The sequence below is a fragment of the Sciurus vulgaris genome, assembly GCF_902686455.1.
Source record: "Sciurus vulgaris genome assembly, chromosome: 5".
Classification (NCBI taxonomy): Eukaryota; Metazoa; Chordata; class Mammalia; order Rodentia; family Sciuridae; genus Sciurus; species Sciurus vulgaris.
This window is the reverse complement of record NC_136465.1, coordinates 59,587,879-59,602,056: the sequence shown is the minus strand read 5'-3', so window position 1 is coordinate 59,602,056 and position 14,178 is coordinate 59,587,879. Positions and strand designations below refer to the sequence as shown.

At 37.2% G+C, this 14,178-nt stretch overlaps 1 long non-coding RNA gene across 1 annotated transcript in view; it reads left to right on the top strand.

The window, feature by feature from the left end:
- Positions 1-2,184: 2,184 nt before the first annotated feature.
- The window catches only part of LOC306661622, a 49,666-nt gene continuing 37,672 nt past the window's right edge, over positions 2,185-14,178 (top strand). The window contains exon 1 of the long non-coding RNA XR_013763913.1: positions 2,185-2,651. This is a non-coding gene — a long non-coding RNA (uncharacterized lncRNA). The remainder of the gene's footprint in view (positions 2,652-14,178) is intronic.

Genomic DNA, 14,178 nt, shown 5'->3' with positions numbered 1-14,178 from the left:
TCTGCCCTCTAATAACCTGCCCATTCTGTGTATTCCCACTGAATTTTGCTTCCTTTTTTAACACAAACTCCAATATTATGTATGAGCCAGGCTGGTGTTCTTAATAAGAGAAATTGTTGAGTGCAGAAAAATAAAAGGGAATAATCCAGCAACATGGGATGTTGTGGCCAGAAAATCCCAAGTTCAAAGCCAGCCTCAGCAACTTAGTGAGATTCTGTCTTAAAAAAAAAAAAAAAAAAAAACGATTTTAAGACCATTGTGAACCCACAAGTTTCTTACCTATTATTCAACTCTGAGCACACTGCAGGGAAAAAGTTGGGATCAGTGTAGTGGGGTGTGTGTAGTGTGTGTGTGTGTGTGTGAGAGAGAGAGAGAGAGAGACAGAGAGAGAGACAGAGAGAGAGACAGAGATCTCATGGTTATAAAAAATATTGGCAAATTATTCAAATATTTTTGAAAAATGGAGTGGACTAAAGAAAAATCTACCTGAAGACTATGTTGGGTTTATATCCCTAGCTTATGACCCTACCCTACAGAATTTGCAGATGAATAAATGATGCAAGTCAGGTGAAATGTTTCCATTAATAATTATAATGCCTTACAATGCATTTTGAGGACTAGGTGCTTAACATATTTTTGTTGAACTGCAGGAAATTTTTGGAGGGTGAGGAGTATAAGAGGTTGAGAAAAATAAGCTGACTGGGTCAAGGGTGCTGTTGTAGACCTGACAAGTCAAGACCACTTTTTGTAAACTATTTCATTTTGATGTTTTATTAATCATTGCTCTTGGAATTGAAATATTTTAATGATTGGAATATTTTACTCTTTGCATGCCCTGGGGCTTTAAAAAAAGAAACAGCAGTTAGAAAAATTAAAATAGATTCCCCATTCATTCAGCGTGCAAACTGCCTGGTGACACTTAGGGGCTCACTTCACTTTGAATCTGGGTCAGCATGGCATTTGGTGACTGGAAAATCCAAATGTGCCTCCCTAGAAGGTTTTAACTATGCTGAAATCAGGCTCTTTTAGCAATTTTGTCTCTCAAGAGATAGCCTCTGAAAATTACCCCATGGAACAATTCTCTAGTTTGAATGCAAATCTCCATATTTCCAATGAAACTTCAGAAAAAGGGGGAAACAAAAGAACATTAATACTGCTACATTTAAATCTTGCCCTTTTAGATATTAAAATACCTTTTCTTGGAAAATTTTGTAAATTATAGATTGTGTATCTATGTGGAGTCTCTAGTATATATGAATTCAAGCTGCTGAAGGCTTTGAAAGAATTTTCAAAAACTGAGGTTGGGGGAGATATTTATTCAGCAATCCAAAATCTAAGGATGCTCAAGTCCCTTACATAAAATGGCAGAGCATTTGCATGTAACCTGTGCCCAGCCTCCTGCAAACTTTAAATTATCTTTAGATTTCTTCTACTACCTACTACAATGCAAGTGCTGCATAAACAGTTGTTATACTGCCTTGTTTAGGGAATATTCACAAGGAAAAAGGGCTGTACCTGTTCAGTACAAATGTAAGGTTTTTTTTGTTTAAAAAAACTTTTGATCTTGGATGGTCGAATTTAGGAACGAGGAACCCACAGATGCAGGGGGCCAATCGAAGTGATGAAAGAATAGTTTTTTTTTTTTTTTAATTTTAGTTAGTTACTTTATTTATTGTTATTAGCAGCGAGAGGACTTGCTGTTTTGCCAGAAAGTTAATGAACACTCTCAGGTGATTTTTGTGTGTGTGTGTGTGTGTGTGTGTGTGTGTGTGTGTGTGTGGTGTTGGGGATTGGATTGAATTCAATCACTCTCAGGTGTTTTTCTTGCTTTGGTATCTCTCTTTTTCCATTAATGCATCATTCTTAGATGGAAGTCTTTGGTAGTATGCTGGGCATTTCTTTCCACCATAGAGGGCTTCAAATTAGCCTTTTCTGCCTCCTTCCTTCCTGTTGTTCATCCAGGACCTGCCTGGGACCACCTGTACTGGGTCATGATCTATGACTGTCCCTGCAAATCCTTCAACCTCACTGGTCCTGTCACTTCCTGTCACTGTGTCAGCCTTGCCTCCTCAGTGGCAGTGTTTCTGAGTTCTCTGTCTATGGGTGCTATCTAATTCTGTAAATCATTGACAGGTAGGTGCAGAGCCAAGTCATGCCACAGAATCGTGATTTTTCATTGCCTCTCACTCTCAACTGCTCTGAATTGTCACTTTTCAGCCAATTGTTAGATGTGAAGTTTAAAATATACATAAATAGCTTTGTGACTCACCTGAGGGATTCTTTGACCTTTTATTTCCATTGTTTTCACCTGCCCCCCTCCAACCGCCCCAGATGGAAATCAACAGTCTGCATTTTAAAACAAAACTCATTGCTCCATCTACTAAAGGTGAAGTGGAGTAGGAAGGATTTTAAAAGACTCCATAGGGAAGCATTGGGGAGGGATTATAAACAGGGAGGGGAAGAGGTGAGGCAAAGAATGTAGATCTATACATTTCAAAGAATATAAAGAAATTCCCTTGGAAACAGATGAAGAATAAAAGGACCTTCAACCCCTTGACCACACCAAAACACATTATTATGCTTCTGTAAAGAAAATGTCACCCTGAATTCTCATCTATAGATGGGTACACCATGGAACTGATACCATATTTGTAAGTGTGTATTTTCTATTTGTTCTGTGTTTTCTTGTTCTTTTCTTCTACCTTCCTTGATTTTAATCAAGCAGTTTCTGTTTCCTTACTGTATTAATTATACTGCTTTCAAAAAGTCTTTCTTCCGGTTTATTTTTTATTTATTTATTTTTTGTGGTGTTGGGGATTGGATTGAATTCAGGGCCCTATGCATGTCAGACAAGTACTCTACCACTGATCACCATCCCTACCCCTTAATAATGCTTGTTTTTTTAGTAGTTGCCCTAGAGTTTGCAATATACATTTATGACTGAACAAGTCTTCTATACTGCTTCCTTGATAGGGCAAATACCTTATGATAGACTGTTACCATTTCTTCCCTTCTGTTTATTATAATATTCTGGTCATATGTTTCACTGATCTATAAGTTATAACCACTGAATTTATGATAGAGCCCTTTGAAGTTAAACTTGGAAAAGTATCAGGGACCCCGTAAGAATGAAGTCTCTTTAAATTTTTTAATTCTTAGGATAATTCATACTGAACTTGTGGTAATTTGTCACTTTATATTTTCCCATCAATACTGTCTTCTGTTGTGGACTTCTGTTCCTGGACTACTATCTATTAAGCTTTGATTCTCTGGATTCAGTCCTGTTTTGGGGGTAGCAATTTTTCCTGTGACCTAAATTCTTTGATAGATTTAATACAAGTAAGTAGTTGATTTTTAGTTTGTTCAGAATTTTCCTTATGGAGAAGATAGGATTAATGACTTTCAAGCTCTTGGAATTTCAACCTCCAGAACTGTGAGAAAATGAATTTCTGTTGTTAGACTACTCAGTCTTTGGCATTCTGTTATACCCAAGCAGTCTAATGTACAGTTGGCCCTCTGTGTTCATTTGTATTGCATCTGTGGATTTAACTAATTGCAGATTGAAAATACTTGGAAATAACTGCATCTGTACTGAACACGTACAGGTGTTTTTCTTGCCATTTTCCCTAAAAAATACAACTATTTAAATTATATTTACTTTGCATGAGTTATCATGAGTAATCTAGAGATGATTTAAGGTGTATGGGAGGATATATGTATGTTTATGCAAATGCTCCAGCATTTTGTATAAGGGACTTGAGCATACTAAGATGTTGTTATCTTCAGAGGGTCCTGGAACCAATTCCCTATGGATACCAGAGGATGATTCTGCAATTTCTGATAATATATTGCAAAATATAGGAATGGAGAGTTTAGCAGCTCAAAAGTAACTGATAGATCTGAGAATTGAAATGATTACTTTCTAAGAATTTACCTAATTCCTCTTAAAGGAGTTCTGTGAAAGAATTAATATTCAAATATGGGTTAGAAAGGAAGGTAAGGGCAAAAACTTCAGGGCTAATACTGAATTGGGCGACAAAGAAGCAGAAATAAGGGATAAAGTTTACACCTGAAGGTTTAGCAAGGTAGGAGAAACAAATACAGTTAGATGTAAATAGGCGTTACATTGACTATACAAAAATCATGTGAAGTGGCAAATGACAAAGGTCAATGTGTTGGACAGGGCCAAGGAGAGAAGTGAGTGCTATGACGGGAGGTAGCACTACAGTTCACTTATGTTGTGACCTTTGATAAGTTGTCTAACTCCTCTAGCTTTATATTTCTTGGGGAAAAATGGAGATAATAACCCTGCTTTGACTGCAGTACAGTGTATTTGAGTGGACTAAGGGAAACTAAGTGCGTGCAAGGACCTTGGCTTCTCTTACATCACTGGAAAGTGAGTGTTGCTGTGAAGAGAAAGGATATCATGTAGGTGAAAGCTCCTAATATCACCCTACACAGTCTTTAGATGGTTAGTGAATAAGTGATGACTATGGAATGGCCTCAATTGGAACTCTTTTATTCTGTATCCTAATCTTCTGAGGAACTCAGAGAGTGTTCCAGGGCTTTTGCAAATGTAACAGGTATGGTTAACGAACTCCCAGGATGTTATAAAAATGCAATTCTGTTTGTTATCAGCCCTGCCCCCATTAAATTTTTTCCATGGATTTTTTTTTTCTTTTATCCATAGATGGGAAATTGACATATGTGATCATTTTTCTGTTCATTTTTAGGTAAGTGACAATCATATGATCAAAAAACACTAACACTGCTTTTTTTATTTTATTTTTGGTACCAGGGATTAAACTCAGGGGCACTTAACCACTGAACCACATCCCCAGTCCTTTTTTGTATTCTTCTTAGAGACAGGGTCTTACAGAGTTGCTTAGGGCCTCACTAAGTTGCTGAGACTGGCTTTGAACTCACAAGCCTCCTGCCTCAGACTCCTGAGCTGCTGGGATTACAGGCATGTGCCACCGGACCTGGCTTAAAACTTTTTATTTATTTATTTATTTATTTGGTATCTGGAAAGCATCCTGTGCAAGATACTCATCAGTCTCCAATCTTCAGAGTCCTCAGTTTCTTTCCTTGTGTGTGTAGGTGATTGTAGTTACCTTCCAGGTTTTGTTTTTGTTTTTTTCCTCTTTCTCTCATTTCCTTCATAAGCTAGCAAATTTTACTTTTTGGACCCTTAGCTAGGAAATGAAGGACTAAGGTGAAGACCTTACTTAGGTGATCTACTTCAGGCTTTCTGCAGAGTTGATTATCTCTCTGTATTTTAATTGGTTTTTCATACTTTCATCTATTAGCAAGTTCTGAAACATAGATGATACTAGCACCTAGTTTTCTGGTGGCTTACTCCAATGCTGTTCTCTTGTATTATCATTGAAGACTTTTGTTCAGAATTATAAAGTACTATGATCCAGATCTCTGACCTGTGAGTAGTTCACATTTGATCAAGAACACATTCTTAAATCCTTTTTTTCTTGCAAGACAAAGTTGTTGTATGGAGATTCTGAAAAAGCCAACTTATCCTGCTATAGAATAATTATTTCATCTGTGTACTTATCAAGATTGTGTGGACACACAGAAAGCTCTTTTGAAGTTCTGTCTAACTCTCTTTTTGTTAAATGTTAGCATCTGTCTCACAATTACTGCATTCCCACTCCCTAGTTCCCACCTTTTGGAGAGGAGGACTCAGTGGTTCAATATGTCTCTAAAAGAAAATCTAAAAAATCCTTTTCTTTTTCTGCATTTTGACCCTGCTTATATCCTTAATTCTTCTGAAGCTTTCACGATTTATGAAAACATGTCTCGATTATTTCTTACAACATTTGCACATAGGAATCATCTCACATTTACTTTGGTATCTATCTCTCATAGTGTTGCTTTATTTAAAACTTTAGTATTTACATCCTATCACACAACACACACTACAAATTATTTTTCCATCAAAATATTTAAATGATACATTTCACTCAACTTTCTCAATTTGTTTGAAGTGAGAAAGTGCATGTATCTTTTTTTTGATAATTTTATTTTTATTTATTTATTTTTTTTTATTGTAAACAAATGGGATACATGTTGTTTCTCTGTTTGTACATGGCGTAAAGGCATACCATTTGTGTATCTTTAAATCAGCTTGCATACCATCTCAGAAGTCACTTGGTTAATGATACTATCGTTTTAGAAATCATAATGAAGTTGTTTGTGATTTTTTTCCTAAGAGTTTATATTAAAATATGAAAATTAACAAGTAGAATTTATATTTTTATAACCTAGTTATTTAATTCAGAGTCATCTGGTAAGCTGAGACTGTATTTATTTATCTTTGGATATAAAAATATTGCCTCTATGTCATTCAAAGGAAAATTATTCTATCACTAAGTTTAAATATAGGAATATAGGTAGATTTGTCATAGGTCCTACTCTTGGCCCATGAGTCTTTGTTGGGTGACAGTATTTCATAGAATTCTCACTTTTCTCCATGTAGTTGGAGAAGAGGCACTGCATACCCTTTTTTTTTCTTTCAGGATGGTGTTTTTGAGATTATATAGCAAGCATTACTGGAACAAAGGTGATATTCTGAAACAAAGGACAGGCATCCCCACTGCCATTTATAAAAGTTTTGGTTTCCCTAAGCTCATGGTTTCTCTCTTGTTATGAGACACACTCCTTGTACCTGCATCTATCTGGATCCATTGATGTTCCCCTGTGGGACAGAACTCCACACTTCTCAAGTGGGGAATTCTGATTCAAATATGCTGATGCTCATGCTGATGGTTTTGCCATGGGTAATAGTGGGCTTTATTTTGGACCCAGGAGTCTTATATTTGCTCCCTATATTCACGAACTGGTGGTAGGCTGATTTGTTAGCTGGCAGGTAGGGTAAAATCTGAGAGACTTCACAGCTAGTAACAGAGATTTACCAAAAGTTATGGTAGGAAGCTTCTGGAAAAAAATGAACAATTTTTGGTGCAACTCCCCACTTTTCTGCTCATCTTGAATATGAATATGAGGTCTGGAGTTAAGGTAGGTACCTGAAGATGATTAGGAAAAAAGGAATTTTGATGTCATTGAACCATTTAACAAATGCCCAAAGCTTACCACCTTAATTCTTGAGAGTTAAGAAAAAGAAAAATAAACAAATGCACAAAAATCAATACAAATTCCCAAACCAACAATGATAAAACAAAACAAAAACCATTCTGTTCAAGACACTTTTAGCTAGATCATATATTTCTTAGACCAAAGTCTCCAGGACTGGTGCCATTGATCATTTTAATATATCAATATTTATACTGTATAAAGTATTGTGCCAGGGACTAAAGACAATAAGAAATGTTCATGGTTATTCTACCTTTTGATATGTAGTTTTTTTCCTTTTTTTTTTTTTTTTGGAACTAGTAACTGACAAAACAAGTCAGTGATATAAATTTTCAAGAGAGTGGAACAGGTACAAAAAGTTATTGAAACCTGAGAAGAAGGGGCATGACTAAATGTTACCTGCTTGAAGTGCTATCAAAATTATGGAGTGTGGGGAAATAATTTCCTCATCTCTCAGGTGAGAAAACTGAATAGAGTCAGATGTTTTTGAACTATAATTTTAGCAGCAGCAAAACTAGTTTTATAAATGAGAATTTACAGACTTTTCATCTACAGAACAAGTGAAAGCATGGGTTCTTTGAAGCATAGACCCAACATTAGCTCACTTACTCTTTTGCCCCCAGTTTCTTTTCACAGCAATCCCTATTCCCCACCCCTCCCATATGCACCTCATTTCTGAAACCCCAAAGACCACAGAATACAGTTTGAATACAATCAGGCATGATGATTGCAGAGAACACTAGAGCTGAAAAGAAATGCATTCAATAAAGATCACCTGTCTGTGTTTAAGCTTCAGTCCCATAGCTCTGCTGGGCTTGTCAGCAGAGTCCAACAGTCCAGCCAAGTTTGCATCTCTGGTTAACCTGACTGGCCACTTAGTCACAGACAGCAGCTTAAGCAGAACTAGTCCCCCTGTAGGCAAATGCTATTTAATCATAGGTTTGGGGAGGAAGAAGGTCAGAAGATGTGAATGAATCAGTACAAAATTCATCATCACTAACTACAGGAACAACTCATAGCTCCTTCCTCATTGATTGTAGTTTGGTGACGTGTACGTTGGTGACATTTAGGCTGTCAAGTTCCTGTTTAGAAATCAGCATTTCAAGCATCATGAATGGAAATAAAAAGCTTTTTAGATTAGCTTCTTCTGGTTTCCCGTTATATCCAGAGGAGGAGGCTATTGTAGCCATTAGCTTTTCCTGTATTAAATCTGCTTGGTCTGAGTAGGCCATTTGATTTTGGGTTTATCCTAAAGCCACAGAAATCGAGTTGTTGGGTATTTACTTGGGATTAATGACCAGTTAGGAGCAGCTGTGCTTTATACCATTAACCCGACCCAGGTGCTAATTCCTGGAACATGCCCTGCAAGCAGAGGTCATTATTGCTATTTGGAACTGCTAATACCGCCTTAGAGAATACAGGTTTTATTTAAAGAGGAAGCCATTTTTATTGGTCCACACAACATATTTCTGGAGAATTAATGCCCTGTGTATAAGCCAATCTGATTGCCTGGAAACATCTCCCTGCACTCATGCTGTTCAGCTGATAATCCACTTCTAGACACAGGGCAGCCGGCTGGAAACCACAGCAGGTTTCTATTTTTGGCACCTAAAATCAATGCCTTGCTCTGGCAGCCTGGTCTGCTGCCTCATTATCCCCCCCTGCCCGGTGCGCTGAGCACAGCTTCCCTTTGTGGGAGATTAAAGTGAGTCAGGGAGTGTGATAAATGCTTTCAGTCATATCTGCTGTCATTTGAATAATACTGGGTGTCAGGAAGAAATACGTCCCTAGCTGGTTTTAACCAACCAAACTGCTTTGATATTCTCTTTCTCCTTAGTGCAATGAGAAACAATGACTTAGGAAACTGCAATACCCCCCCAACTCCCTACACTGCCACCAACAGAAAAAAAAAAAAAAAAAAAAAAGAAAGAAAGAAAGAAAAGAAAAAAACAAAGCAAAAGCAAATTCTGCTCAGTTTTTCAGTCTAGTTGTATGTCCTCCCTGGAAAGACTCATTTATTCATCCAGCAAAAGTCAGGGAGTGCTTACTGGGTTGGGAGGGGCATTTTCTCTATTTACCAGAAGAGAAAGTGATTCCGTTTTTACCACAACATCATCACTTTTTGCAATACAAGCTCATATTTCCTTAGAAAACCTTGATCTTCATGGATTTAAGTTGGTCACCCTGCCTATGTCAGGCTCAGGGTTACCACTGATAAAATGGAAAGACATGTTTGGATGAATACACAAGAATCTTGGTATTCCCTCTTCACTGATGCCAAGCCATGACACCTATACTGGTTTGTTGTGTGGCCAGAGCTGGCTATGGGCAGCTTTGGTGGTCCTGGCTCCCATCTTTGAACCTATTTGTCACATTGGTGGTATCCCTCTACTTAGCTCTTCAGTAAGCAAGGGTCCTCAGATTCTCTCTCTCCCCACTCCCTGTGAGACTGGCTTTCAGGAGGAGATGGGATGGATCTGTTCTTGATGTGGTATTGATGGCAGGAATCTTCACAGGGTAGTAAAAGATTGGCACACCTTGAATACCTATTTGGGTTTATTTGAAATCTGGGAATGACTTCCAGAGACACTAGTATCAGGCATTCTTGGATTCCAGGAATGAGTGCCTAAGGGTCCTATATTGTGTGCTGGTAAACTTGCTTTCTGAGGAAAGAGAGTCCTGTTTTTCAACTTCTGCTAATTTCAGTGGTATAGCTATTCCCAGTGGTGACTGATTTCAAACTGCCAATGTAAAGATACTGCACTTGAAGTTGGAAAGAGATGTGTACTCCTGGGTTGTGTGAGCCATCCAAGTCTTTTCCTGGCTCGTTTTAGGGGATATGTCAGTATGTTTTTTGCATTTGCTTCTCTGCATGTTTCTGATTTTATTGGATATAAGATAGGGTGATGTTCAGATTTAGACTTAGAACATTAGCTTTAAATCCAGGATCTCTCCATTACTTACCAGCTTTATGATTTGGGACAATTTAACATCATTGTGTCTTTATTTCCTTGACTATAAAATAAGGATAATGTAACTCTTGAAGTTAGTCTGAGAATAAAATTGAATAAAACATATAAAAGAAATTAGCTCATCTTAGTGGCTCAAAAAATGTTTTGCGTCTTTTATAAGATCTGCCTTTCATTTAGTAACAAAATATCTATTATTATTTACTTATGTTTATTCTTAGTTAAAAAAAAAGGAAACAGCAACCATGGGAGTACATAAAAGTGCCCATTTCTTGTCTTAGGGATAATTGTATCATTTCTTTGTATCATTTTCCTTTCCTGTGCCTTGGTGAATTCCTTGGTAACTTAGTCAAAAACATCTTTTCTTTTGTGGAGGGTGAGAAACACAGTAAGTGTGGTTTTCTCTCTTCTTGCCTAAAAGAAACTCTGTATCATGGTGTGTTTGTTTTTCCAATATACTCAGTACCTCTATGAAAATATTTTGCATTTTAATAAGGATAAGGATTTTGTTTCAAAAGAATGAATGTAATAGCTAAAATCCATTCAGGTTTACTACATACTATAGATGGCACTAAGCCTTTTCAAAAGGATTCAGTCATTTAGTCTTCACAACCAACTTATGAGAGGGGCACTGTTATCCCATTTTACTTATAGAAATCAGAGACTTAGAAATGTTAAATAGTTTGCTCAAGGTCACAGAGCTGCAGAGTGTTAATCTTTAATTATGGAATTCAAGCACCAATGAACCTGTATGTGAGGTAAACTGGGGGAAAAGAATTCTCTGTAGGATTCCAACAGTCATGCCCCACAGGCAGTCTTTGCTTGCATAACTTTGTTAATACTTGACTACAATAAATTCTTTGAGGGCAAGGATGATAATCTGTTCATTCCAACATCTGCCCATCAGTGTCTAGCACAGGGCTTTGCACAAAATAAGTCCTTAATCAAGGGGAGTTAAGCTGAATCTTTAATTTACTCAACCAGTCTTTATAAAATGTCTGCCATGTGATAGACAATTTCCTAAGCATGGAGGTAGGATAGTAGAAAAACAACAACAAAAACAACAACAACAACAACAAAGAAAAAAAAAAAAAAAACAGAAAAAAATTGTTTTCATTGCATTTATATTTTTTTAGAAGGAGACTAAGAGAAAATATAATTAACAAGTCAATTATTTCACATGTTGGATGATAAATACTACAAGAAAATAAGGTGGGATGAAGGGGAATGGAAATTGGGTGAAGAAGTTTCAATAAAATGATATTTGAGTGAAGAATTGAAAGAGAGAAGGAATTAACTGTGCAAATATATGGGCAAGAGTGCTCTAGGCAGAGGGAAGGTTATGCCTGGACTGCTTCAGAATAGCAAGAAGATCACTGCAGCTGGAGCAGAATGAGCAAGTGGGACTGTAGGAATGGCTGAGGTCAGAGAGTTCAGGGATGTTCAACTCGTATGCCTTGTAAGGATGCTGTCCTTTATCCTGATGAGATGGACAGCCACTGGAGGTTTTGAGCAGAGTCTCAATGATATGACTTACATTTTAAAAGATTCACTATGACTGTCAGGTTAGCCTCATACTATACAGGGGGAAAGGCTGGAAGCAGGAAGAACAGTGAAGGTGGCCATTGTAATCATCAAGGCAAGTAATGGCAGTGCCTGCGACCAGGAAGGTAGCACTAGAACCAGCAAAAAAGAGTCAGAAATAAATCTAAACAACTGGAAGGCTGGGGGTACTATAACTTGAGTTGTGGAAGACTGCTAGTGAAGCAGGTTTTGGAGAGAAGATTGGGATTTTAATCTAGACATAAACAGATGAGCATGGGAATATGCATTCAGAGAAGACTAGGTTGGAGACTTTAAATAACTAAGAGTGATCAGCATCTGGACGGAACCTAAAGTTAAAAGAATGAAGTACTCCAAGAAGACAAGTAGTTCAAGGACAAGGAGTTCAAGGGCATGAAGTCAGGAAAAAAAAAATAGGGATTAAAAGAGAATATTGAGAAAATGCCATCAGAGTTTGAAAGAAATCAGAATTATATTGTGTCTTAGAGGAAAACTGAGAAAGGAAACAGGTGCATTTAAGAGAAAGTAATGAATGACTGGGTTAACTGCTGCTGGTAGCTCAAGTAAGATGGGAACTGATAATACCCAGAGACTTAGCCACGTGGAAATCAGTGGTGACATTGACAAGAGCAGTTTCAGTACAATTTTGATAACAAAAACCTAAGTGGCATGAGTTTAGGAAAGAATGGGGTGAGAGAAATTAAAATTATTGAACAGAGACAACTATTCAAAGGAGTTGTCTACCATAGAGGGGAGCAGAGAAATGAGATAGCAACTGGAGGGTGAAGAGGGACTAAGAAAAGGCTTATTGTTATCATTGTTATCTCTCAGGTTGAAGTAATAGCATGCTTTATACTGACAGGAGGTGAAAAAATGGATGGTGTTTAAAAGTCCTTGTATAAGAGAGGGGAGATGAGATTTTGTGCAAATGTGGAGGGAATGGTTATAGATATAAGCCTGAACAGTTCATATATATTAAAAGGAGGAAATTTGAAGCATATGTGCACTGATTTTTAATGTTTCTGTTAGTGCTCTATAGCTATACATAAAAGTCGGGCTCATATTGACATAATCACACAGGTATAGGATACAGTTTGCTTCATTTTGGTCCCCAGTACATCTATCCTCCCTCTGCTTCTACTCTCCACCCTTTTCCCTATCCCCTTCTCCCCTGGCTTTCCCAATCTCTTTATTGTTTTTGTAAATTGGTACTTTATAGGTATACATAGAGATGGAATTCACCATGGTACATTCACACTTGCACTCAGCACGATTTGGTTGACTTTGTTCTGCTATTCCTCCTTTTTCCCATCCTCCCTCCCTCCCCGTTAACACCACCTCCTTCACTCGACTGATCTCGATTTCATTTTCATGATGTTCCCCCTTTTTATTCCTCCTTGTTTTACTCTGGCTTCCACACACGAGAGGAAACATTTAACCCTTGACTTTCTGAGTCTGGCTTATTTCACTTAGCAGGATACTCTCAAGTTCCATCCATTTGTCAGCCATTGCCACAATTTCATTCTTCTTTATAGCTGAGCAAAACTCCATTGTGTATATATACTACATTTTCTTGATCTTTTCATCTGCAATAGGCAGCTAGATTGTTTCCATTACTTGGCTATTGTGAGTTACATTGATACAACATTGATGTGCCTGTTTCACTATAGTACATTGATTTTAGTTCTTTTGGATAAATACCAAGAAGTGAGATAGCTAGGTTAAAGGGTTTCATTCCTATTCTTTTGAGGAATGTCTATAATGGTTTCCGTATTTGTTGTACTAATTTGCAGTCCCACCAACAATGTATGAGTGTACCTTTTCCCCCATATCCTCACCAACATTTATTATTATATGTATTCTTTTGATGGTTGGCATTCTAACTGGAATGAGATGAAATCTCAATGCAAAAAAAGAGATAGGAACCTAGTTTCATTCCTCTACATGTGAATATTCAGTTTTCCCAGCACCATTTGTAAAAAAGACTACATTTTCTCTTAAGTATGTTTTTGGCATCTTTGTTGAGTATCAGATGCCTTGATGTGGGTTCATATCTGTGTCTTCCATTTGATTCCATGGGTTTTATACATTTCGATGTCAATACTATGCTGTTTTTATTGCTATAGCTCTGTAGTATAGAGAGCGGGTATTTTGATGCTTCCGCCATCACTCTTCTTCCTTAGGATTGCTTGGGCTATTCTGGGAATTTTATTCTTCTGAATGAGTTTTAGGACTTTTTTCCCCCTAGTTCTGTGAAGAATGTTATTGGTATTTTGATGGGATTACATTGAATCTGTATGATGCTTTTAGTAATATGGCCATTTGGACATCAGTTCTGCCTGTTCAAGAATGTAGAAAGACCTTTCCAACATCTAGGGTCTTCAATTTCTTTCTTCAGTGTTCTATAGTTTTCATTGTAGAGGTCTTTTACCTCCTTGGTTAGATTTATTCCAAGGCATTTTATATTATTTCACTTTTATGTCCTTGGTTTATTGTGAATTGAATAGTTTTTCTGATATCTTTTTCTCAGCAAATTCAT